Here is a 26,599-nt window from a genome sequence, read left to right as displayed (position 1 = left end):
ACTATCTACAGGGAGGGAGTGAATCAGGGCCCGTGGGGCAGGTTAGGACGGGAGCCTAGCCCTTGCTCAATGGAAAGACTGAGATGTGGGGTGGTGGTGGGGTGCTCAAGTGCTGTCCCCCCCAGTTTAGTCACAGACCGGAAACCAGCCATTCTGTGTTCTGTCAAATCTTAGCTGTTGCTTGTAAGTTGCATCTCCTTTTATAGACGGATACAGACTCAGGTCTCAAAGTTGGTAACAGTTTTGGGAAAATCTCTCCTCCATTCTGGCCTTCGGGTTTCTGCAACCCTTCAGGTTGCCCTAGTGGCTCAGATGGTCTCCTGCCTATAATGAAGGAGACCCCGGTTCCATCTCTGGGTCAGCAAGATCCCCTGGAGAAGGGAATGTCTACCCATTCCAGTATTCTTGCCTGGAGAATTTCTCGGACAGAGGAGCCTGGTGGGCTGCAGTCCATGGGATCGCAAAGAGTCAGACATGTCTGAGTGACTCACGCTTTCGCTTTTCTGAATGCCTATGGTTTGCCCCCTCCGTCTCAAAACTACTTCATGAAGCGTTGTTTCTCTTTGTCAGATTTCTGTCTCCTTAGCCGGACAAGCAGAATTCCGACCTCTGCCCAACTCTTTTCCCTCCCCGCCCCTCTTCCACAGTCCTGCTTTTTTTTTTGAGATCATTAAGGAGCAGAGCACTGTTCCTCCATTTGTCACAGGGACACCGAGCCCATTTCTGGGTCAAACTCTGTAACAGGAATTGTTGTTGTTTATGAAGTTGTGTCCAACTCTTTGCGACCCCATGGACTGTAGCCCGCCAGGCTCCTCTGTCCATGGGGTTTCCCAGGCAAGAATAATGGAGCGGGTTGCCATTTCCTTCTCCAGGGGATCTTCACAACCCAGGGATCAAACCTGAGTCTGCTGCATTAGCAGGTGAGTTCTTTACCACTGAGCCACCTGGGAAGGCCCTGTAGAAGAAGAGGGAGATTTACTTAAGGGAGTTCCTAACATAAGCCTGCTTTAAGCAAACAGACAGTAAAATATATATAATATATATATATATACATTTGCATATGTTCCATATCATTGTACTTTGTATAATAGTTTAATAGTAAATGTAAATTTAGCACTATGAGCATATAAAAAATGTATATGTTATATACAGATATCTGCAAGTATAGATTTATAAGTCTGTATAAAATCCCCTTTTATTCCCATTCACTTCCCTGGCCCTCTGCCCTGGCAGATTGTTCAGTGCCCTGGCAAACTGTGCGCTCTGTGTGATGGATTTTTGCTTTCTCCAGAGGCTCCTGCTGTATTTCTTCTGTATCTTTTTCGCCCAGCACCCATATTCCCACTAGTCCATCTCGGCTCCTGCTTCTTCCAGCTGTGGGACTCCGTCGGGTGTGGTTATCTGAGGTGAAATGTCTCGTCCAAGGTCAACACTGCTACCTGCTAGTGGAGCAAGGATTTGAATCCAGGCGCATCCTGCTAGTTAATTCAGACCTGCACAGCAGGCCTCTCCTGTCCCTGGTCTCAGAGCTCTACCCCCAGGGACTGGGAGGGGAGTAAGCCCCACACACACCCATCCTCCCAGCTAGGTGAGATCTGTATCTTGGGAGTGTCACCTGGGCTGGCCAGGAGGAGGCATGGCTGCTGGGGTATGTTGATGCATCAGGGCAGGCTTCCTGAAGGAGGGGGCTTCAGGGATGGAGGGTTGGGAAGGGACTTTGAGCTGCAGGCCATTTCTAGCAGAGGACCCTGGGATGCTTTGCATAAAACTTCCAGGGAAAGAGGGCCCAGTACATTGGCACTGAGATCTGGGGTGCTTTGATTTTGTTGATGGGACGTAAGAGAAAGAGGGTTTCCAGGATGATCCAAGGTCATTGGCTTGAGCGACTGAGTGGATGCAGGTACCCTTTTGTGGGACGCTGTAGCGGTGTCTGTGGTTTGGGGAGCACAAACCCCAGAGAAGAAAACTCCAGCACCCTCTTGGCTGGTGGAAAGGGCCAGACGGGAGGAATGAGTGAACTAGAGGCCTCGTGAGTGAGAGAGGATGACCCAGAGGGATCACTCAAGCCCCAGGGGTGGGGCTTATCTCCCTGACCTCATCTCCTGCCCTTTCACCTTGCTTTCTTCAGGCACCCAGCTGGTTCCTGCCCCCTCCCACCTTTGCTCTTGTCTCTCCTTGCCCTCATCATCTTCTCCCACTCCTTCCTGTCTCTGGGCTCCTCGTCCTGTCCTGCAGGCCTCAGTTTAAATACCTTCTCCTCCAGGAAGCCTTCCTTGATGACCCTGTCCAACTTCTTCCATGTCACTTGCTTTATTTCCTTGTCAGAATTCGTCCCTTGGACCTGACTGGGAATAAGTCCAGACTCAGTATTTACTGCATGAAAGAGGGGACAGGCTTAGAGACAGAGATTCCTAGGATTGGAGCAGGCTTAGAAAAAAAGAAAGGAGACAAGGAAGATTCTAGAAGAGGCAGGAGTGGGTGGTGCTGGTTGGGCTCAAGAGTGAAGTTTCCTCACAGGTCAGGAGATGAGAAGGAGAGGGGAGTGAAGGCAGAAGAAGGGTGTTTGTGTAGTTGGGAAGGAGTTCAGGAGGCCAGCGCGGACCTGCTTGGAGATGGGAGGAGAAGGTTGAGGGGAAGCTGGTGGTATTGCCAGCTGCTAGGAGGGAGGGCAGAGAAGGCAATGGCACCCCACTCCAGTACTCTTGCCTGGAAAATCCCATGGACAGAGGAGCCTGGTAGGCTGCAGTCCATGGGGTCGCTAAGAGTCAGACACGACTCAGCGACTTTCACTTTCACTTTTCACTTTCATGCGTTGGAGAAGGAAATGGCAACCCACTCCAGTGTTCTTGCCTGAAGAATCCCAAGGACGAGGGAGCCTGATGGGCTGCCATCTCTGGGGTCGCACAGAGTCGGACATGACTGAAGCGACTTAGCAGCAGCAGCACACGGTGCTGGGCACTGGTCTAGGGCCTTCACAAGTCCTGACTCAGTTACGCACGCACATGGAGACTTAGGAGGTAGGTGCAGTGGGCAGCCCCCATTGTACAGAAAGGTTGAGGGCGGGAGAAGATTCGGGCAACAGGATGAGATGGTTGGATGGCGTCACCGACTGTATGGACATGAGTTTGAGCAAGCTTCGGGAGATAGTGATGGACAGGGAACCCTAGCGTGCTGCAGTCCATAGGGTCGCAAAGAGCAACTGAACAACAGTTACAAGTTGTACAGATGAGGAGACTGAGGTCCAGGGAGGTTAAGTGACTTGCCCAGGGTCACACAGCTGCTGAAGAGTAGAGTAGGGATTCCTACCCACCCCTCTCCCCCAACTCTGCCTCCCAAACTGCCCAGTCTGGCCCCAGAGCCCAGGCTTTTAGCCATAAAGCTTCACTGCTTGCCTGTTACAGGGGCCAGGTCCAAAGCCCACAATCCAGAAGCTGCCCTTCCGCCTTCCCACTATTGCCCTGGGATCTGGCTCGGTTGGGTCTCAGCTCAGCCAGTAGAGGCCCAGGGCTCAGCAGGAGGCTTCCTTCCCTCCTCTTTCCCTCTCTCCCCTCCTTGGTGTCTTCATTAACATAACCTTGCGCTTCCTCCAGGCAAAGGATGTATTTGTAAGTTTGTGATGGAGCTGGGTGGGTGACTGAGTGTGAGTCAGTGAGGCCTGCCCTAAGGGGTCAGGGCACCGGAAGGCAGATCTGGCTGGGGAAGGCAGATCTGATTGGGGCAGGGGCTCCTCCACCCTCTCAGCCTCCGTTTCCCCATGAGCAAGAGGGGCCTGATGCCTGCCTCGCAGAGGTTTCATGGATGACATCACATGTCAGCAGAAGTGCTGTAAATTTATGGCGGTAACCAGCTTCAGTGGTGTTTCAACATTCAGAATGTTTCAGAGCCGAGAGCAGGCTAGATGAGGTAGAACAGCTCCCAACCAGGCAGGGCACCTCTCCTTCCTCAAAGAGGCTAAAGATTTTTGCAGCAAATACTATTTCTGCTGCTAATATTGGATGGGCCCAGAAAGTTCGTTCGGGTTTTTCCAGAACAGCTTATGGAAAAACCTGAAGGAACTGCACCCAATATATCTGTGACCGTTTTCTACTAGCAGGATGTGGAAGGGTGGTCATGGCAGGTCAGCTTTTGCCTCCCCCTACTCCTCAATGAGAATAAGTTCAGTTCAGTTCAGTCGCTTAGTCGTGTCTGACCCTTTGCGACCCCATGAATCGCAGCACGCCAGGCCTCCCTGTCCATCACCAACTCCTGGAGTTTACCCAAACCCATGTCCATCAAGTCGGTGATGCCATCCAGCCATCTCATCCTCTGTCATCCCCTTCTCCTCCTGCCCTCAATCCTTCCCAGCATTAGGGTCTTTTCCAATGAGTCAACTCTTCGCATGAGGTGGCCAAAGTATTGGAGTTTCAGCTTCAACATCAGTCCTTCCAATGGACACCCAGGACTGATCTCCTTTAGGATGGACTGGTTGGATCTCCTTGCAGTCCAAGGGACTCTCAAGAGTCTTGTCCAACACCACAGTTCAAAAGCATCAATTCTTTGGCGCTCAGTAAAGAGGGGGAAAAAAGGAGTTGGTTTTTAGAGATTTTTGAGGTCGGAATTGCAGAAATGGGGTTGTAGACAGAAACGATCTACCTGTTGGGATGTCTGTGGAGTTTCATTGAGATAAGGTACCATCCAGGGCCTGACACTCAATAAGGCCGTTGTAAGTGTTGGTTGCTGTTATTATCACTAACCAGCCTTTAGTCTGTACCTGCTGGCGCGGACCGGTTGGGCTGTGTTGCAGATCAACAGTTTCTCCGTCTTGAGCACGAATCCCTTGGGGAGCCTGTTCAAGTGCAGGGTCTGTGGCAGCCCTCAGACTCTGCATTTCCGGCCTGCTCCCAGGGGACACCGAGGCTGCTCTTGGTCTGGGGCCACACATTTGAGTAGCAGGGGATAGAGTGGTTTCCAGATGATTTCTGAGTTGCTTCCAGGGTTCTGCACTGGATACTGAGGCTAAAGTGAAAGTGTGAATTAGTCGCTCAGTGGTATCCAACTCTTTGTGACCCCACAGACTGTAGCCCACCAGGCTCCTATGTCCATGGGATTCTCCAGGCAGGATTCCTGTAGTGGGTAGCCATTCCCTTCTCCAGGGGATCTCCCCCATCCAGGGATCGAACCCAGGTCTCCTGCACTGCAGGCAGATTCTTACCATCTGAGCCACCAGGGAAGCTAAAGTCAGATTTAACTGTTCGGTTGTTCAGTCTTTGCGACCCCATGGACTGCAGCACACCAGGCTTCCCTGTTTCTCACCATCTCCCAGAGTTTGCTCAAACTCATGTCCGTTGAGTCGGTGATGCCATCTAACCATCTCATCCTCTGTTGTCCCCTTCTGCTGCCTTCAGTCTTTCCCAGCATCAGGATCTTTTGCAGTGAGTCGACTCTCACCTCAGGTGGCCCAAGTATTGGAGCTTCAGCTTCAGCATCAGTCCTTCCACTGAGTAGTCAGGGTTGATTTCCTTTAGGATTGACTGGTTTGATTTCCTTTAGGATTTAACTCTTTGAAATTAAAAGTGAAAATGTTAGTCACTCAGTCATGTCCGACTCTCTGCGACCCTGTGGACTGTAGCCTGCCAGACTCCTCTGCCCGTGGGATTTTTCCAGGCAAGAATACTGGAGTGGGTTGCCATTTTCTTCTCCAGGGTATCTTCCAGACCCAGGGATTGAACCTAAGTCTCCTGCATTGCACGCGGATGCTTTTTACCATCTGAGCCACCACTCTTTGGGGCTTACCAATTTGAAGGCAGATCTGTATGAATTATTATACAGGGGAAAAAAAGTCATATATAGCACCGTGAAAGTCTTTTCACTGTCCCCTTATCCTGCCCCCTCCAGAGGGCCTTCTGTGAGGAGTTTGGGATGCATTCATTCTGCCCTTGTATTCTCTTTTTTTTTTTTCCTTCTCCACTGGATTTATTTCCTTGTTAGACAAATTAAGGGCAAATACATATTTTCTTTAATCATAAACTATGCAAAATAAAAATAACTTTAGGAAATCATTGAAAACTCTGTGAGGTTACATCCTGATTGTTTCTCACTCTCTCTGCTTCTTCCTACCCCAAATGGAAAAAATAATTGAACTACCTTTTGTTGATGGTGAAATGTCCCCTTAGCAGAGTACGAGCAGGAAGTTGATTTTTGCAAATCCAGAAGTTGCTTGGTAAGCGTTTTGCGTCCATCAGGCCTCTTGGTAATCAAAGTATGAAACAGCAAGTGTCCCAGAAGACCATCATTTCCGGGGTTCTCTTGTTATATTCCTTGGTTTCTTGACCTTACAAGCTCATCACTGATGTCCAGTGGGATTTTAATGTGTTCTCTTCCCCACTGCTTCCTATTCCCTTAGTAAGACTAAGTGATGAGCTTGGTGTGATGCTTCTCACCCAGGAGGGGTTGTTGATCCCAACCATCTGTATTCTGAAATGGCCTTCTCTTTGGCCCAGTGGGCCTGTCTGCTACCTATTGCCCAGAGAACTGGTGAGATGATGCTGCCCCTGTATTCTATGAGTAAGTTTTTCTCCCCTCTTGATCGCATGTATCGTATGAATTATTTTACACCCGGCTTTTTTAACTTGAACAAACATCTTAGAATTATTTCCATAACAGCAATCTAGGACTCCATTCTTTTTTTTTTTTTCCTATTTATGTATTCATTTTAATATTTATTTACTTGGCTATGCCCGGTCTTAGTTGCACCATGTGGGATCTAGTTTCCTAACTGGGATCAAATAAGGGCCCCCTGCATTGGGAACTCAGAGTCTTGGTCACTGGACCACCAGGAAAGTCCCTCTTTTTTTTTTTTTTGTCCTTTTTAATTGAAGTATAGTTGATTTATAACGTGTTAGTTTCTGGTGTATAATAAAGTGATTCAGTTTATATATATACGTATATACACATATTCTTTTTCATATTCTTTTCCATTATGGTTTATACAGGCTATTTAGTATAGTTCCCTGTGCTATATGGTAGGACCTTGGTGTTTATCCATTCTGTATATAATAGTTTGTATCTGCTAATCCCAAACTCCCAATCCTTCCCTCTCCCCTGCCCCCCTAGACCTCTTTCTGTTAGCAAACTAAAAGAGGAATATTCCATAATTTATTTAACCTCTACTCAATAGATTTGTTTTGTTTTGACTACCAGGTTTTACTGTGAGCCTGTATGTATCTTTGGGCTTCCTGGGTGGTTCAGTGGTACAGAATCTGCCTGCTAGTGCAGGAGATGCAGGAGACAATGGGTTCCATCCCTGGGTCAGGAAGATCCCCTAGAGGAGGAAATGGCAACCCGTTCCAGTAATCTTGCCTGGGGAATCCCATGGACAGAGGAGCCTGGCGGGCTACAGCCTATGGGGTCGCAAAGAGTCAGACACGACTGAGCAACTAAACAAAAAGGGTGTTAGGTGGCACGGTCTCCTGAACTTGTTGAGCTTCCTCACCAGTATCTGAGTGCTGCCTTCAGTGTTTTCGGATATATACCTGGGAATGAAATCGCTGGGTCATCTGGTAATTCTCTTTTTAACCTTCTGAGGAACCACTGTTGTCCACGGTAGCTGCACCCTTTCACATTCCCACCAACAGTGCACAAGCGTTCCATTTTCTTCACATCCTTGCCAACAGGTGTTGTACGGTCTTTCCCCCACCCCACCCCACGCTTAAGTGTTTGAAATCCAGTGTGTATTTTCCACTCAGAACATCTTGTTGGACCAGCTCTGTTTCCGGGGCTGGGAGGTCACAAGAGACTGCTCCGAGTGGACGGTGCAAGGTTAGACCGTTCGTGTTTGCCCTCATTACTGACGTGGCTGTGCTGAAATCTCCCATCTTGCTGTTAGTTTTCAGTTTATCTCCAGTGTCGTTTTTCTCTCGTTTCCTGACTCCCTTAGTTTGAGCAGTTTGGCGTTCCGTCTTATCTCCACTAGGAGCTGATTCACTCTGTCTCTCTGCTGCCCTAGCGTTTCCATTCTGCATCTTTGACCAGGACTTGTGCTCCCATTCGGAGGGAGATGGGAGCCACAGCAGGCTTTTGAGCTGGGGAGTGACCCGACCTGACATTTTTGTATCTGCACCTGCAGTGGCTTGTGCAAGAGGGTTTCTACTGGCCAGATTTCCTGGAAGAGGACTTGCCAAGGCAAAGGGAAGCATGCACTGAGGTTTGGGGAGGCAGTGCCAAGTGGCATTCCAGAAAGGCCTCACCGTTCTCAGCCCTGGCAGACAGCAGCCAGAATTTACTGAGTAACTCCTCAGTGCCAGGCATGTGCCAGACCCTGGAGTTGCTGTTGAGAATCAATCCAGGTCCTGCTGCTTAGATAACTCTTGTCCTGGAGATGTGGGGCAGCCTCTGGAGCGGCCTCTGAGCTCAGAGGAAGGCAAAGCTTTCAGAGGAACCAAAAAAGGAGAGGCCAGAGGCCGTTCTAGGTGGTGGAAGGAGGCTTGGCCCAGCCCTGGTGGCGTGAGTGCTGGCTGGATCCGGAGGCGGACTCTGTTGGTCTGGAGACCGTGTGTGGGGGTTCTCCCTCCATGTGGGACATGTCAGGGTACAGTTAAGGAGTAAAATAATGGTACCTCTACCTCGGGGCTTGTTTGGGAGGATTCAGTGGGAGGCAGACAGCACATGGGTCGTTGTTTGACTAATTTATCCCCACTGGGAGGGGATCAGCATCAGGAACTGGGCGGCCTGACCTAGGGGCTGGTGCTCTGGATGTGTTTAGGGCCTGTTGCAGATACACTTGGACTTGGAGCCCCAGCTGTCTCCTTCCTTGGGCCAACTGCGCCAGGCCTCTGTTAAAAGAGGATGAAAAAACAGATGCCGCTCCTTGGAGGGTGGTAAGGGTCCAGTCAATGAGAAGGGTCTGAGGCCACGTGGTGCTCGGGGCCCCGTGTACCAGTCAGGCTCTATAAAGGTTGTTGTTTAGGCACTCGGTCGTGTCCAGCTCTTTGCAACCCCATGGACTGTAGTCCACCTGGTGGCTCTTCTGTTCATGGGGATCCTCTAGGCAAGAATACTGGAGTGGGTTGTCATTTCCGCCTCCAGGGGATCTTCTTGACCCGGGGATTGAACCTGTAACTCCTTCATTAGCAGGTGGATTCTTTACCACTGAGCCACCAGGGAAGCCCTTCCATAAAGGTTAGCTGCTGTTACTATTATTGCTGCTGTCATCATTATTAATTTAAGGCTTATAGGCAACAGCCAGCTCCTTCCAGACCCCTCAGGACTGAGACCCCAGAGAAAAGAGGTCGGTGGCTTGGGATCAGTAAAACTGCGGAGCAGGGATCTGAAGCCAGGCTTGTCTCACCTGGGCTCAGGGGCTCCCCGCTGCTGGACTTTGGGGAAGCCTCATGCTTAGCATAAAGACCCTTGCCTTCTTCCAGCAGCACACAGAGCAAGACACACTCTCAGGGTAACACCACCTCCATCAGTGGCGATAACAGGAGCTCACCTGCGGTGACTCGTCAGGCACCTGACCTGAAGCCAGGCTATTTATAGTTGTCTCTGTGCTCTGTGAATATTCATACATTTGGCTGCAGAAATATTAGCGTTTGATTCCCGGTGGTGTCCCACAGCCGGTTGTGGGTGTTCCATCCTAGACATGTGCTCATCACAGCACCTGGCCAAGTCTGTAGAAGAATCTGCTGCTCAAAAAGCATCTCCCCTCCAGGGTTTTGAACAAAGCCTCGGGGACCTCTAAGCACGTGGATTCTGTCACCTGCTGGCCCACCCCGCAGGGTGCATATTGCTCGTATAGTAGTACTGGGTGGTGTTTACTATTCAGATTCTGCACTTCTCTGTAGACTGTGCAAATTGAGCAGCCAGGTCGAGCCTTGGTGGGTTCCAAGGGCAAGGACGCCGGGTGGGTGGCAGGAATGGGTAGAGAGGCTTCAGGAAGCCTGTACCCTGAAAGCTGGGAGTCTGGAGTCTGTGTTGGGCTGTGACTGGTGGTGAAGGAGGAAGGGGGAGTGTGATGCAGGGCCAGCCTTTGTGATGCGATATCCTTGTGCCGATAGACACAGTGTCCAGGGAGGCCACGCAGTGGAAATGGTCATGAGAAGAATTAAGGGCAAGCGGGCGAGGGAGCAGAGGTTATTCACTTTTGTCTCCGGCCCTTCCAGCTCTTGGGCTTCCCAGGTGGCGCTAGTGGTAAAGAACCTGCCTGCCGACGCAGGAAACTTGGGTTCGATCCCTGGGTCGGGAAGATTCCCCTGGAGAAGGGAATGGCAACCTGCTCCAATATTCTTGCCTGGAGAATCCTCATGGACAGAGGAGCCTACAGCCCATGGGGTCGCAAAGAGTCGGACATGACTGAGCGATTTACCACACACGCACATCTTGCTCTGCTGAACGCTCCCCTGGATTGTTTCATAGGCACCTCACCCCAAACACATCTGACACCTAGCTCCCCACTGCCTCCCCCCCCCCCAAATAAACAGCTGCCAAAAAAGCAAAGCCTGCGTCTCTCCAGTTTGTCACCATCTCAGTCCATCCATCCTCTCACTGACCTGGGTCAGGTACTTTGGCGTCATCCTTGACTCTTCTTTCTCTCTAATTTTTCTTTTTTTTTTCTTTTTGCCATGCTGCTCAGCTTTTGGGGGTCTTAGTTCCCTGACCAGGGATTCAGACTTGGGCCCTGGCAGTGAAAGCACCGAGTCCTAACCACTGGACCACCAGGGAACTCCCCATTTTAATTTTCTTACTGTGGTATAAGCAACACATGACGCGAAAGTGACCACCTCACGCCTCTGCTGTTCACATCGTTGTGTCGATGCCTGTCTTCTGTCCCCTCTCCCCACCTTCTCCGCAGCCCCCCAGCCCCATCCAGCCACCATCACTTCCCGCCTGAGATCAGTCTCCTCCTCCCCCCGGGGCTCCCTTCCTCCCCTGCCCCCTACAGGCTTTTTCCCTCACTCAGCCAAAGGGACCCTGTTATAACCTGAGTCAGCTCACATCTCTTCTGCTCAGAGCCCTCTCGGGGCTCCCGCCAATCAGTAAAAACCCAAGAACTCTGCTCGCCAGCGTACTTACTACCCACTGGATGAGCTGTGCGTGTTCAAGAAGAGAAACACGTTAGATTTCAAAGACTTGGAAGGAAAGGCAGAAAGAGTCAATCCCCCATTAATACTATTTTTATATTGATGACACGTTGAAATGATCATATTTGTTTATATCACATGGTTGTTGTTTAGTCCCTAAGTCACGCCTGACTCTTTTGCGACCCCATGGCAGGTAGCCCAGCAGGCTCCTCTGTCTCTGGGATTTCGCTGGCAAGAATACTGCAGTGGGTTGCCATTTCCTTCTCCAGGGATCAAACCCACATCTCTGACATCTCCTGCTTTGGCAGGCAGATTCTCTATTGATAAATAATTCTATATATAACATAAATTCAAATATCTATTAATGTTTATTCAATAAATAGGAACTAAATATATATAAATTAAATATTTGTAAATACTTAGTTGAATATGCTATATTGTTCTTTTTTTGTCTCCATACTTAACGCTCCTCCAGAACGTAAGCTCCAAGTGAACAGGGATCTTTGTTTTGTTCACAGCCGTCCCTCCAGCTTCTAGAACAGAGCTTGGCATGCAGCATATGTCCCAAGCTTTAATTGCGGAATAGGTGAATATTTAGTGGATGAGGAACTCAAGAGGATATGAATTAGCTGTAAGAAAGTGTATTGAGCAGGGAGAGAAGAGGAAGTTGGGAAGAGCAGAAAAAAGGCCCCGAATGGGTGTCAGAGATGCTAGGGAGCAGGCTGGCAGAGGAGACAGGGTGAATGCCGGGGAGGGGGTGTCTGAACTTTATCTGAACTGTGGTTCCCTCATTTACTGAGTAACCTTGAGTCAGTGACTTGCCCTCTCTGGGCCTTACGGCATCATCTGTAAAAAGGGAGAAGAGGAGCTGTTTGTTCATGTATTCAACAGATATTTCCTGCTTTCCTGCCATGTGCCAGGCATTGTAGTAGATAAAGTAGGCGGCGTTTGTTGTTGCTGTTTGGTCACCAAGCTGTGTCTGACTCTTTTGAGAACCCATGAACTGTAGCCCACCAGGCTCCTCTGTCCATGGGATTTCCCAGGCAGGAATACCGGAGTGGGTTGCCATTTCCTTCTCCAGGGGATCTTCCCGACCCAGGGATCGAACCCGTGTCTCTTGTGTCTCTGAGTTGACAGGTGAGTTCTTTACCACTGAGCCACCAGGAAAGCCTAGTAGGTGGCATCTTCAGCCTCGTTTGACCTGGCCTAGGCTCCCACTTCCGGGGTCATGTGGAATTAAATTGAGCGCTGTAATGGCCTGTGGTAAACCTCAGTTCCTGTTGTCAGGTTGGCTGTTGGCTTCAGCTTTCCTCATTGGTAAAGTAAGGATGCGAGGTTGTCATGAAAGCCTGAATCACTGTGCTGTACACCTGAAACTAACATGACCTTGTACATCAACTATAGATCATTTCCGGCAATGGTGGTTTCTAAATGGGCGCTCTTAATTTTGATGTGGTCTTGGGCTGGAGTGCAACTTGTTCTTCATCATGGAGTTTGTGTTTCTTTTCACACTAAGAACCTGTTGTGGCTTAGAACGCATTTTGTGGATGCTACATCTCTGTCCTTGAACGTGACCCTGATGCTTCGCAATAGGCTCTTCTCAGCCGTGCACACCTAGTGTACTCTGGGACGGGCAGAGACTCAGTTTCCTTCCATTCCCTCTCTTTCTGGAACTTCAGCAAAAAGGTTCTTCATCTGGCAGGCTGCTGAGTTAACCAGCTTTCATTTGGCGGGGGGGGGGGGGGGGGTGCCTTTATAAGTTAGCACAAGTCATGCTAGCCTCTGTTAACAAATAAGCCCTTTATTCTCCAGTGGCTTAAGTGTATTAAGCAGCTTAAAAGTATTTTTCTCCCACATCTTATAGACCAAGGAGGGTGTTTCTGTTGGGGTGGCCTCATGTGCATCCATCCAGAGAACCAGGCTCCTTCCCTCATGTGGCTCTGCCCTCCCCTTAGTCTGTGGAGTCCACTGTAGATGAAGAAGCATGGAGGGATGTCTTTTGTGCCAGGCCTGGAAAACACCAGCGTCATTTCTACCTACCTTCTGTTGGCCAGAATTCAGTCACGTGACTACACCCAGCTACAAGGGGTGCTGGGAAATGTAGTCCAGGAAAAGAAAATGGTTGGCGGGGGCGGGGTGGGGGGACCTACAACAGTCTTTACCATATTGGGTGTGTATTTGTAGTTGCCCGTGTGGCCAGTCGAATGAGTGGGAAGGCCTCAGATCTGTGGGAGGGGATATCTGGATTAGCTGTTCTCCTCACTTTGGAACCTGTAGTCTCTGATGAGACATATTTCACACCGTGATCCAGGAGAGATACACACATATGCCCCGGAAACAAAGTTTTGTGGAACACTTAGCCTAACCACCTTTGAGTCCTTCAGCAATCCGTTTTTCCGATTTTATTCAATTGTTTTTCCTTCATTGTTTCAGTGATGGTTGAGACCCTCTACACCGATTGCATCACTGCTCAAATTTTGCAACCCACAATTTGAAAAACAATGAAAAAATGAAAGTAGAAATGTGAGAAAATTTGAACCGTTGGCAACTTCTAGACTCCCGAGAGAGTCCCGCCTCGGTCCCCTTATATATCCCAGGCTCAGACCCAGAAGCATGTTGGAGGCATTGAGGCGCTTCTGGAAGGTTAGAACACTCAGAACCAAATCCCCTCTCTTCCCCTGCTTACCTGTCCACCCCCCTCCCCCATCCTTTCTAATACCTCCACCCACTTCACAATGATCTAATTGTTCTTGGTGCCAGTCAGGCACATTCCTCCCCCAGGGCCCTTGCACTCACTGTTCCCTCTGTCTGGGATGCTCCACCCACCTATTTGCAAGGATCCCTCCTCACTTCAGGCTTCCCAGGTGGCTCAGTGAGTGGTAAAGAATCCGCCTGCAATGCAGGAGACTTAGGTTCGATCCCTGGGTCTGGAAGATCCCCTGGAGGAGGAAATGGCATCCCGCTCCGGTATTCTTACATGGGAAATCCCATGGACAGAGGAGCCTGGTGGACTACAGTCTATGGGGTTGCAAAGAGTTGGACATGACTGAACAATGACTACTGGCCAGTATCACCTTGTAGGTGACTTTGTTTACCAACTTAGGATTTGTTTCTTCCATGAGGGGTCTACCAGGGCCTGGGGCATAGTTGGTGCTCACTGCATGCTCGTTGAGGGAGTGAATGTAATGTTTTTGGTTTTGTTTTTGATCAGCATTTTGGAAAGGTAGGTTGTCCTCAGGGTTGTACCAGAGGGGCAGGGAAGGGATTGGGTGGGTGGCAGAGAGGTGAGCTGAGAAAGGGATTCCCAGGAATGCTATGGAATCAATAGATTGAAGCAAGCTGCTTGAAGCAAGAACTTAGTCTATAGATTATTATTTCATCAAAGGATCATTGAAGGAAGCACACATGTTTTCCTGTCCCCTCCTGCGGAAGTAACAGTCCTAAATCTCACCTCTTAACCAGCTTCACCTCCCGAGGCACTGCAAAGGCGGGATGGGGGGTGGGGTAGGGGCTCCCTCAGGTCCTTTGCCTCCAGCCCCTTGGGCCCGACTTGCTCTGTGTGGATGTGATTTCCGTTTTTGTTGAAGCAGGAAGGTTCCTCCATGTGCTGGGTTTTCTGTCTTTGAAGTCTAAAGGCATTTATGTCTCTGAGATCAACACTTTACACACTTAAGAAATTCTACAAACCCAGCGCATTTCACAGGCCTTTGTGGTTTCTGTGTTTTCTTGCCCATCTTTGGCTTTGGTGGTGTTGGGGTGGGGTGGGTGGAATGAGAAGTTAAAGCTTCATATTCGGCCCTCGTGGGGGCCAGAGGGAGGTGACCCAGGGACCCACCTTGGCGATGGGGTTCCCACCCGGATCCTGTAGGGCACCCAGGAAGTACAGCCAGGACTGGAAGCCGGGGTCCAGGTGCTCCCTGTGTATTTGATAGGGTGGGGGGTGTCATGTTGAGGGGACATGCCCTGGGAGGATGTGTGGCCTGGGAAGTGCAGGTTGGGAGTCAGGGTCCGGGTGGGGGTGGCGGTGGGCTGTGTGACTAGTTTCTTCTTTTATTTTTTAACTTGCTTAAAATTTCTTTTTTTTCCTTTTTCCTTTCTTCTTTCCCTTGCTTATTTATTTTATTTCTCCCGCACCTCGCAGCATGTGGGATCTTGGTTCCCCTGCCCCCTGCATTGGAAGGCAGAGTCTTAATCACTGGACCACAGGGGAAGTTCCCCCCTTGCTTCAAATTGTAAACAGCTGAATTGAGATATAGTTCACATACCACAAAATCCCCTCATTTAAGGAGTATGATTCATTGGTGTTTCGTATGTTGACGGAGTTGTGCAGCCTTCTCCAATCTAGTTACAGGATGTTTTCATCCTCCCTGATAGAAACCCCAATTCCCTTAGTTGCTCCCCATTTCCCCGGCCCTCCAGCCCCTGGGAACCCCTAATCTGCTCTCTGTCTCTTACGGGTTTGCCTCTTCTGGACATTTTATATAAATAGAACCCGCCACTATGCGGCCTTTGGGGTCTGACTTCCGCTCAGTGTGTTTTCAAGGTTCACCCCTATTGAAGCATGTCTCAGAGCTTCGTTCCTTTTTCTTTTTCAACACTGAGATACTTGCATACCATTCATTTCTCCCCTTTAGAGCATGTCATTCAGTGGGTTTTAGTACATTCACAGAATTGTGCAACCGTCACCACACTCTAGTTCTAGAACAATTTCATTACCCAAAAAGAAACTCTGTACCTATCCTCCCCCAGCCCCTGGCACAAAGCCCCACTTTCTGCCTCTGGGGCTTTGCCTTTTCTAAACATTCGAACAAACAGAATCATGCAAGATGTGGTCATTTGTGTCTGTCCTCTCCCTCTTTGTATACTGTTTTCAAGGTTCACCCACATCATAGCATGGATCAGTGCTTCCTCCCTTTTTCTGGCCAAGTAGTATTCCATTGTGTGCACGTACTGCATCCGCTTAATCCATCTGTCCATTGATGGACATTTGGGTTGTTTCTGCTTTTTGTCAATTACGAATGAAGCTACTTGGTGGCTGTTTCCTTCAGCCAAGGTGGGAGATGGCGTTTCCGGCCACCCCCTGCCCAGGCCTGCTCTTCCTGTGTGTTCTTACAGGTACACAGGCCTCCCCCTCCCCCTCCTCCCGTTCCTCCTCCAGTTCTTCCTGAGTTGTATCTCCCCCTCCCCCAGCCTCAGCCAAGGGCTCCCAAATCTGGAAATCATTTCCAGGGAGCCCTGGGCAGCCCCACAGGGCGGCTCTGCTCTCCTTGCTAAGCCTCAGCCCTGCCTGTCCCCCCTACCGGCCACTCGCCGCCCCCCCCCCCCATCAGAGGGGACAACCTGATCCTTCTACTCCAGTCTCAGAGCAGATGTGTGGTGACAGGAGCATGCTTAGGAAACCAATTTTCTTTGGGGCTTAAAAACATTAAACAAATTAAATAAAAAATAGGAAACAATATACCCAAATGTAAAACTCAAATAACATAAAAGATTTTTAGTGAAAAGCCTTCCCTACCCCCCCGCCCCGCCAGCCTCCCACTGTCTCCCAACCACCTGTACCCACGTCCTCTTCCCAGAGGTAAATGGTTATAGTTTGGGAGCCTCTTTCTAAACAGACATTCTGCCTGTGTAAGCATCTCTCTCTCCGCCCCTCTTTCTCTTCACCCACCACCCCATTTTTCAAGGTACTAATGGCAAGTTATTCTAACACTGTTCTGCCCTTTGCTTTTAACTTTTAATAATATATCCTGGAGGTCCTAACTTGTCAAGTTCTATATCTTTCTCAGCTGCATAGCATTTATTCCACTGGGGGGCCCTAACTTACTGAAACTAGTCCCCCTCTGCTGGACACTTAGGTTAGTTCCAGGCTATGACAAACAAGGCTACAGTGAGGCACTATGTGTACAACTGTTGATTTGTATCAATGTGAGTGTGTGTGTGTGTATACACTTAGTCGTTCAGTTGTGTCCAACTCTGTGACCCCATGGACTCCCGTGTCCATGGGATTCTCCAGGCAAAAGACTGGAGTGGGTTGCCATGCCTCCTCCAGGGGATCTTCCCAACCCAGGAATCGAAGCCAGGTCTCCAGCATTGCAGGCGGATTCTTTTATCAGCTGAGCCATCAATGTGAGTAGAGTGTAAGTTAAAATCCCATAGGTGGAATTGCTGGACAAAGGATGTGTGCAGTAAAAAAAAAACAAAAAAATGTTATTAATGAAAATTTCCAAATGTACACAAAATTAGAAAGAACAGTATAACAAGCTCTCTGTTACTTATTCCCAGGTTCCATAGATCAAGATCTGGCCACACTTTTCTTGGAGGGGGCATTCCATGCAGCATGTGAGATCTTAGTTCCCTGACCAGGGATCAAACCCATATTCCCTGCTTTGGAAGTGCAGTCTTAACCACTGGACCACCAGGGAAGTCCGAACCCACTCTCTTGACCAGCTGGAGTTCTTCCTTCCAAGGAGCACTCTGCTGGGCCGGTCATCTTGTTCTGCTTCCAGCGGCTGGCGTGTTCGTTTTTTGACGATCCATTACGCTTCTAATATGAGCATCTGGGGAGATGTGTGATGTCAATAAAAAGTTAAAGGAAAACACAGTCTCTTAACATGCAGCAAGTAATGCAAGATCATTAGAAGAAATAAAAGAGGGAAGGCAGGAAGGGGGAAGAAATTGGAATATACAGAGTTCCAGAAACACCGAGAACTCAAAATGGACTTGTTGTTCTGTCTCCCGGGGCAGAAAAGCCTTATTAACATTTTGGCATCCTTCCTCCCCATCAATTTGCTTTTCCTCTTGCCCTTGGGACAGTCATTCTTGCACAGTTGACAAGAGTGACATATTTTGAGAGCTGAAGACAAGAGCAAATATCAGGAGGTCAAACTCAGTGCAGGGGTGTTTGGGGAGCTGGCCAAGTGTGTGTCTCATGGGTGGGGTGTGCGCACTGGGAGTTAGTGCCCCCTGAGCTGTTCCCAGGGGAGAGGCTCAGAGGCTGTGTCCTCGAGGTGAGCAGGCAGCGTTGGGTCCCTGCTGGAACTGCCCCTAGATCTCCAGGGCTCCTCACGAGTGCTCTACACCCAAAGCCGAACATGTTTGAGGCTGGTAGCATCACACTTCACGGTTTTAAAGTGTTTTCATGTTTTTAATCTTATGACTTTGAGAACAGGGGAAACATTATCATTCCCATTTTTATTTATTTATTTATTTATTTGAGGGGAGGGGGTCTTTATTCACACATGACTTCAGGACCAACTACAAGGAACAATACCCATTTCCACCCCTCCCCCCAATATCATTCCCATTTTTAAAAAAATGCATTTTGTTTTTGGCTGTGCTGGGCCTTCCCTGCTCTGTGCGGGCTTTCTCTAGTTGTGGGGGGCGGTGAGGGGCTCATCTCTAGTTGCGATATCATTGCAGTGGCTTCTCTTGTTGTGGAGCATGGGCTCTGGAGCATGTAGGCTTCAGTAGTTGTGGCTCACAGGCTTAGTTGCTCCGTAGCATGAAGAATCTTGGTTCCTGGACCAGGGATCGAACCTGCGCCCTCTGCAGTGGAAGCACAGATTCTTAACCACTAGATTGCCAGGGAAGTCCCTGTGTTCTATTTTTTGAAACCTGAGCCTGGGGATTTGGGAATAGTAGTTACTCCTGATGATAATGCATACTCCTCTAGGACAGCCTCGGCACCCCAGTCTTGTACTCTACACATATTCATTCATTTAATGCTCGTACAACACCATGGAGGTGTTATGGTTCCCTTCAGAAGTGGAAACTGGGGCACAGAAAAAATGACTTGGCCAAGGTCACACCGGTGCTTAGAATCAGAGTGGGATCTGAACCTGGGCAGTCTGGGCACATCTGAAGAAACAGCTCACCTGTTTCTTTAACTATGGCCACTACAAGCCTGTGTGTGTGCTTAGTCACTCAGCCGTGTCCGACTCTTTGCAACCCCATGCAAGCCCGCCAGCCTATGTGGAACTAAAAACAGACACCCTTTCTTATGACGCTTTTCTGCCGTTTGTCAGAAAATTGTCCTTATATATATACATGAATCTACAGTGTCCTAAAATAGGAATGCCCCACCCTCCCTGGCCAGGGTTGTGCAGTGTACAACCTACACAGCTGTACATGGTTAGCCAAGGTTTAGCCAGTATTTCCCAAGTGTTTATTTCAGAGACAGACAATAAACAAGTAAGTCAGTAAAAGATTTACTATGTCAGGTGTCAGTAAGTTTCCTAACAAAGATAAAGCAGGAGAAGGAGGGATCAGGGTGCAGAAGATTGGGGCTGCACTTCAAGGCAGGGGTCAGAGCAGGTGAGGTCACCACGGAGGTGACATATGAATGGAGAGACCTGAGGTTGAGGAGGCCTGTGTTGCCGGAGCTGAGTGGACACAGGAGAGAGGGCAGGGGATGTGGGCAGAGGGGGCAGGGGATGTGGGCAAAGGGAGCAGGGGAAGATCCTGAGGGGCCTGGTGGGTCACAGAGAGGACTTGACTTTGACGAATGAGACCAGAACTCTGCTTGGATTCTGAGTAGAGCAGGTAGAGGAGGTGATTTGGGTTCAAACCAGGTCCCTGAACTGGGGGTGGGGGCAGGGAGACTGGTGAGGAGGCTACTGAAGAAATTCAGGCATAATGTGGGTTTGGGGACTATCCACTGATTTTGAGTTGAATGAAGGAATGATTTTGGCAAACAAGCAGGCAGTCTTTGCTGGTGCAAAGGCACAGGGAGAGGGCTGGAAGGTCTGTCCCAGCCACACCCTCCCCCACCAGTCTGGTCTCTCCTGTTTCTGCCTCCCAGAACGAAGCAGGGTCTCCAGAGGACCCATCCCCCTAATAACCCAAAGCCTGGCTTCCGGGCAGACCCGCTCTGTGACCTGGGGCCTGTTCGGGGGGGCGTTGCCTCAGTGTTCATTCTGTAAAATGGGGAAAATCAAGTGACTGGGTATGGTCACCCGTGGGATCTTAGTTCCTGACCTGGAATTGAACCCGTGGCCCCTGCAGTGGAAGTGCAGAGTCTTAACCACTGGACTGCCAGGGAAGTCCCTACTTTTCTTTTTAAATTGCGAAATAGAGGGGTCATACAGAAAAGTGGAAAACATGTGTTCTACCCAGCAATGATAAGATAACACTCTCATGGTTACTCTTTTTTAAAAAATAACTTGATAAGACCTTCAATTCACACACCAGTTTACCCATTTAAAATGTCCAACTCTTTGGTTTATAGTATATTCGCTGAGATGTGTAACCCTAACCATAATCCATTTAGAGCATTTTCATCACCCCCAAAATAAACCCTGTGCCTCTGGGCCATCACCATTATAAATGCCCAGTTGGGTGAGTTTTTGCACATTGGACACACCCATGTAACCAGCTCCCAGATTAAAAAAAAAACAAACAGAACATGGTAGTGTGGTGGTGGTTTAGTCACTAAATCATGTCCGACTCTGCAGCCCCACAGACTGTAGCCTGCCAGGCTCCTCTGTCCATGGCATTTCCTAGAGTAGGTTGCCAGTTCTTTCTCCAGGGGATCTTCCTGACTCAGAGGTCGAACCTGCTTCTCCTGCATTGGCAGGCAGATTCTTTACAACTGAGCCACCTGGGAAGCCTCCCAAAAGATGCCCCAACCCTTTCTGGTCCCTCCATCCACCCCTCCTGCCCCCAGGGAACCACCATCCTGATTCTAACTCCATAGCTAGAATGGGGGTGTACTTTGTATATGAAACCATACAGTGGTGTTTTCTTTCAACATAATGTTTGTGAGATGTTATGTGTACCAGTAGTTTGTTCCTTTTTCATTGCTGTGTAGTATTCCATTGTGTGGACGAACCACAGCATATTCATGCATTCTTCCATTGATGGGCATCTGGGTTGTTTCCAGTTAGAGGGTGGTGTGAACATTCTAGAATGTTCTATACCTAGAATGTTCTATATCTATCCACAAGGGTGGAATTAAGAGTAGCCCCTGGCTTCATATGATGATAGGTAGAAATTGTCTGTAGGCTCTCCTCCCTTGACAGAGGTGTGCTCCACATCACATGTTCTAGAATCCTCCTTCCTAGGTGAGGATTGAAACCCATCATGGCAGACCCCGCTGCTGTTGTGGCTCTTCATTCAGCCTTTGCTCTGCGGACTGGAGAAATGTCCACAGTGCCCACGAACAAGCCGTCCATGACGTCCATGGAGCTGCCTGCAAGTTTAGCCCCAGTGGACGGTGTCCTGATCAGCTTGACGGGGTTCATCCGGGCAGTGTCTGCACACATTGTGCACACTTGTCTGGAGTTTTTGTTGTCTTCTGTATTGGGGTGGCTCCTGGCATTTGGGGCAGAAGCCACTGGTATAGACTGACCGGATTATTTTGCCTCCTGGGTTGCTGTGCTGGGCAGGGGTGGGTGGAGAAGTCCTGTGGAGCATTCCCCCCACCCACCCCTGTCCTGGAGAGATGTGCCCACCTCCCCCCTCTCTCTGAGCTGCTCTCTGTAGGACTGGCCCCATCAGCCCCTCCGCTCAGTTCCCCCTTCTCTGATCAGCTTTTTGTGCTGAGGCCTAACTTCCTGCCTCCCCCACCCATGACCTTTCACCCCTCCCATCTGCTACTGGCAGGTTCCCTCTGGGTCCCTGGGCCTTGCTCTCATCCCCATGGCCAGTCCCCCATTCCGAGCCCAGCCCCACGAGCCCAGCCTCACGGGTCCCTGGTCTGCCTGTGGCGTATGCTCCCCCCACCCCCACGCCCTCCCCCAAACCCCGTCACACACTGCCTCTGTTCAGCATCAGCTGTGACCCTGAGAACGTCCCCCTCTGTCATTCAGCCCCTGTTTACATGGAGGGAACAGAACAGCTGGCGCTCACCCCTCCCAGCATAGTCAGGCGATAGATAAGATCAATCACAGTCACACTGAGATGGTGATCAGAACTTTGAAGACAAGCACAGCGGGGCAGAGGGAGGTGGAAGTGCTGGGTGAGGGGGTGGGTCCCACAGCTCTCCACAGAATCCAGCGGAGCATCTCTGATCTGGTGCAAAGGTCCGGAGGCAGGCGTGTGCCTGATGCCTTGGAGGGATGCATAGCAGGCTGGTGTGGCTGGAGGGGGCTGAAGGAGGGAGAGAGAGGGTGGGAGGTGAGGCTGGAGGCGGGATGGGGGCAGAAGGTCACAGGAAGAACTTCGAGTGAGGCAGGCATCACATGAGGGCTCTGAGCAGAGGACAGCGTGAGCAGACAGTGTCCCTTTGGCCGCCATGTGGGGGTGAGACTATAGGAGAACCAGGGCAGAATCGGGGGACAGAGGGCACAGGACCTGGTTGAAGTTTGTCACAGTCGAGAAAGCAGCATTCCTATCAACCCAACTTCAGAACTGATTCCGATTTCCTCAGTTTTCCCCTGATGTCCTTCTTCTGTTCCAGGACTCTACCCAGGACACCCCATTACATTGAGTCTTCATGTCTCCTTATACCTCCCTCTCCTGGCTGTGACGGTTCCTCAGACTTTCCTTCCTTTTGATCACCTTGACATTTGGGGGGACTGTGGGTCAGGGGTTTTGGAGAATGCGCCTCTCTAGGGATTTGTCTGATGTTTTTTTTCTTGTGATTGAGCTTCCCTGGTGACTCAGCTGGTAAAGAATCTGCCTGCAACGCAGGAAGACCCAGGGAAGGTCCCCTGCAGAAGGGAACAGCAAGCTACTCCAGTATTCTTGCCTGGAGAATTTTGTGGACAGAGGAGCCTGACGGGGTGGAGTCCATGGGGTCACAAAGAGTCACACACACCTGAGCAACATTCTCGTGATTACACAAGGGCCTAGGGGTTTGGGAAGAAGACCGCAGACAGGAAGTGCCCTTGCCCTTCCCATCTTATCACATCAAAGGTACATACAATCAACTTGACTTATTAGGTTGATGCTGACCTTGATTGCCTGGCCAGGCCACAACAACTTTTGAGTCTACACTCTTGGCAGTAAAAATGATAAGCATGTGCCTTATGCATATCTATTTACATTCATCCATTCATTTTAGGCCTCACAACCCTCTGATGTAGGCACTACTTTTAATCTCATTTTACAGGGAAAGAAAACAGGGAGGTTGAAGTAACTTGCCTGAGGTCACAGGTCAGTTAAGTGGCAGAGGTGGCATTTGAACCCAGAGGGTCTGGTTCCAAAGTCCAGGCTCTTAAGCATCACCTGCTTATTATAAAACAGGTAAGGAAGATCTTTAAAAAATCAAGCATTTTAAGTAATGTTATATTTATCAGTAGTTATCACTAATGATAAAAACTGAAGTCTGAGAACAAAAAAACCTGAAGTCTGTATTTTGAATAATGTTCTTGATAATTAAAGTTTTAGTCAACTTTTTGTCAGTTCTGCTAAAAACGTCACTGATTTTATTATTAACGTGGTTTAGAAAAAGCTTATGGGGCTTCCTTGGTGGCTCAGACGTTGAAGAATCTGCCTGCCATGCAGGAGACTTGGGTTCAATCCCTGGGTTGGGAAGATTTCTCTGGAGAAGGAAATGGCAACCTACTCCAGTATTCTTGCCTGGAGAATTCCATGGACAGAGGAGCCTGGTGTGCTACATATAGTTCATGTGGTCACAAAGAGTCAGATACAACTGAGCGACTCACGCACACCCACACACAGAAAGCTTATAGTAGGAACAGAACCGTCCTCTTTATATTTACTTACTGCTTACATTAACTTTGTTTTCCTTTTTTGAGTTAATATTCACATGGCATGAAGTTAGCAACTTGGGGACGAAGAGATAAATCAGGAGTTTGAGATTAACATATACACACTACTATATATAAAAGATTAACAGCAAGGGCCTCCTGTACAACACAGGGAACAATACTCAATATTTTGAAATAACCTATAAGGGAAGAAAAATAATCTATGTAAATATAAAAAATTGAATCAATTTGCTGTACACCTGAAACTAACAAGATTGTAAATCAGCTATATGTCAATTAAAAAAAAAAAACATTTAAAACTATACAAGTCAGTGGCCTTTAGTTACACTAGTAATGTTAAGCAGCCTTTGTCTCTATCTAGTTTTCTGCCTACCCATCTATCTAGGATAATTTCCCTTGCCCAAAAGGAAACCCTACGCCCATGAAGCAGTTTATCCTCATTTCTCGTCCCTGCAGCCCCTCAGTTCAGTTCAGTTCAGTTGCTCAGTTGTATCCGACTCTTTGCGGCCCCATGGACTGCAGCACGCCAGGCCTCCCCATCCATCACCAACTCCCGGAGTTTACTCAAACTCATGCCCATTCAGTTGCTCAGTTGTATCCGACTCTTTGCGGCCCCATGGACTGCAGCACGCCAGGCCTCCCCATCCATCACCAACTCCCGGAGTTTACTCAAACTCATGCCCATTGCGTCGGCAATACCATGCAACCATCTCATCCTCTGTCATCCCCTTCTCCTCCCCCCTTCAATCTTTCCCAGCATCAGGGTCTTTTTCAGTGAGTCGGTTCTTCGCATCAGGTGGCCAAAGTATTGGAGTTTCAGCTTCAGCATCAGTCCTTCCAATGAATATTCAGGACTGATTTCCTTTAGGATAGACTGGTTGGAATTTGCTTTCTGTCTCTGTGGATTTACCTGGACATTTCATATCAATGGAATCATACGATATGTGACCTTTTGCGTCCATGGATTATTATTTTTAACCTCCTGGTTTCTTTGTGAGTACTTTTTTTTATGGCTTCTGTCTCTTTTTGTGGGGATAGTTTTGTTAAAGGTTGGTAGTGTGATATACGTCAGCTTACTGAAGGATGTATTGTCCAGCAAAGGGACATCACAATCTCTGCTTTGGGGACTTTACTCTGCCAAGGGGTCTTGCTATCTGGACTGTCCCTCACATCCTATATGGTGTCAATCCATGTATTGATTACCTGCCCAGCTGAATACGTTTTATCTCTGAGATTAGGGAATAAATTGAAATTGACATTCTACCGATGGATTAGAACAGATCCCAGGATGAGAGCCAGACCACGTATGGACCTCTGGTGTGAGGCCAGAGTAGCCACTGGTCTCATTGATGGGAAAGGAGAGACTTATTAATAAGCCAAGCTGGGGACCAAAAGCTACTCACTCATTTGGAAAGAGACGAAATGGGGTGGGTCCCTTTGGAGAAAGAAATGGCACCCCACTCCAGTATTCTTGCCTGGAGAATCCCACGGACAGAGGAGCCTGGCGGGCTACTGTTCACAGGGTTGCAAAGAGTTGGACAGGACCGAGCAACTGAGCACCCTAACTCACACTATATACCCCCAGGTGGTTTAAGGATTCAGAGTCGGATCTAAACTGTGAATCTTAGTTTAGACTTTGGGGAAAGGCCAGACTCTGAAACAAGATACACAGAGAGCTGCTGGCTGAGGAAGATCTGGCGGTCTTGCTTGTCTCAGCTATTCCTCTCTGTCTAGATGCTGAGCAGCCCTGTGTGCTTTTGCCTCCGGTGGGAGGTCAGTCCTCTCCTAATAAGATAATTAGTAGCTTTGGGACCATCAGAATACCTTAATGAGAAATGGCCTTAACTGGAAAGTGCTAGGTCAACCAAGAGAGCTGATACAAGAGTGCATGTGAGTGCTTCTCGTCCTGCCCGGCTGCCTACTTTCAGCTGCTTTACCCTCCCATCCGTCTCAGATAACAGCGGGCCCTCTACTCTGCTCGTCCCCCCGTAACTCCTGGCCAGTCCACCTGCAGACCCTGTTGCCTTGCCGTCGTTCCAGAATCCAGCCACTTCTTACCTCCTCCCCTGTCACCGTTCTCTTCCCTGGTGGCTCAGTGGTAAAGGATCTGCTGTAATGCAGGAGACCCGGGTTCAATCCCTGGGTGGGGAAGATCCCTTGGAGAAGGGCATGGCAACGCACTCCAGTATTCTTGCCTGGAGAATTCCACGGACAGAGGAGCCTGGCGGGCTATGGTCCATGGGGCTGCAGAGACTGCAACTCCGAGTGACTAACACTTTCACCTGTCACCATTCTCTCCTCTCTGGGCTCCCTACTCCCATCCTCCCCTCTTGCAGTCTACTGTCCACTCAGCAGCCAGCAGGATCCAGTCACCTCCCTGGACTCACACGCAGAATAAAAACCCAAGTCCTCTGTGGCTTGTCCTGTCTTGACCCCACCTCCTTGACCTCGCTTCAGCTCCTTGCAGTTGCTTAAGTGTCCCCAGCACATTTCTGCCATAGGACCTTTGCATTTGCTCTGCCTTCTGCCCAGAACGCCCTCCCCCATTCGCCTAACTCACTCCTTATCTTCTGCACATCAGCTCAGACTCCCTTACTTGTGTGGACACCTTGACCACTAAAAATGCCCCCCAGCCACCCCCACCCCCTCCCTACAGCTACCCCCACCCCCTCCCCACAGCACCTTTCTCCTGCATCCTTGTTTTCCTCCGTTCAGCACGATGTCTCTGTTTCGTGGTCTGACTCCTGCCCTAGGCCGTGCCAGGAGAGTGGGGATGTCTGTTGTCCTTGCTACTGTCTCCCCAGCACCGCTTTTTTAGGGGTAGCAGAGCATCCTGAGAAGAGGAAACCATGTGACCTCTCAGGGCGT

The 26,599-nt window shown here is 49.4% G+C and overlaps 1 protein-coding gene and 1 long non-coding RNA gene across 4 annotated transcripts in view; one reads left to right on the top strand and one right to left on the bottom strand.

Annotated features, from left to right (window-relative positions):
- Positions 1 to 26,599, top strand: part of BICRA (BRD4 interacting chromatin remodeling complex associated protein) — a 71,701-nt gene that overhangs the window by 8,944 nt on the left and 36,158 nt on the right. The window lies entirely within an intron of this gene.
- Positions 1,178 to 9,967, bottom strand: LOC145515332 (uncharacterized). 2 transcript variants are annotated; one of them, XR_014060844.1, is made up of 3 exons: positions 9,470 to 9,967; positions 2,252 to 2,345; positions 1,178 to 1,442 (listed from the first exon to the last, which is right to left on the bottom strand). It is a non-coding gene; the product is annotated as an uncharacterized LOC145515332 (long non-coding RNA). The 2 variants fall into 2 exon arrangements; XR_014060843.1 differs by having other exon boundaries at positions 1,178 to 1,439.

Source organism: Giraffa tippelskirchi, chromosome 7, assembly GCF_054371585.1.
Source record: "Giraffa tippelskirchi isolate mGirTip1 chromosome 7, T2T-mGirTip1v1.2.pri, whole genome shotgun sequence".
In the NCBI taxonomy this organism is placed as follows: domain Eukaryota; kingdom Metazoa; phylum Chordata; class Mammalia; order Artiodactyla; family Giraffidae; genus Giraffa; species Giraffa tippelskirchi.
The sequence above is the reverse complement of the archived record's forward strand: the minus strand, read 5'-3'. Positions and strand labels throughout refer to the sequence as shown.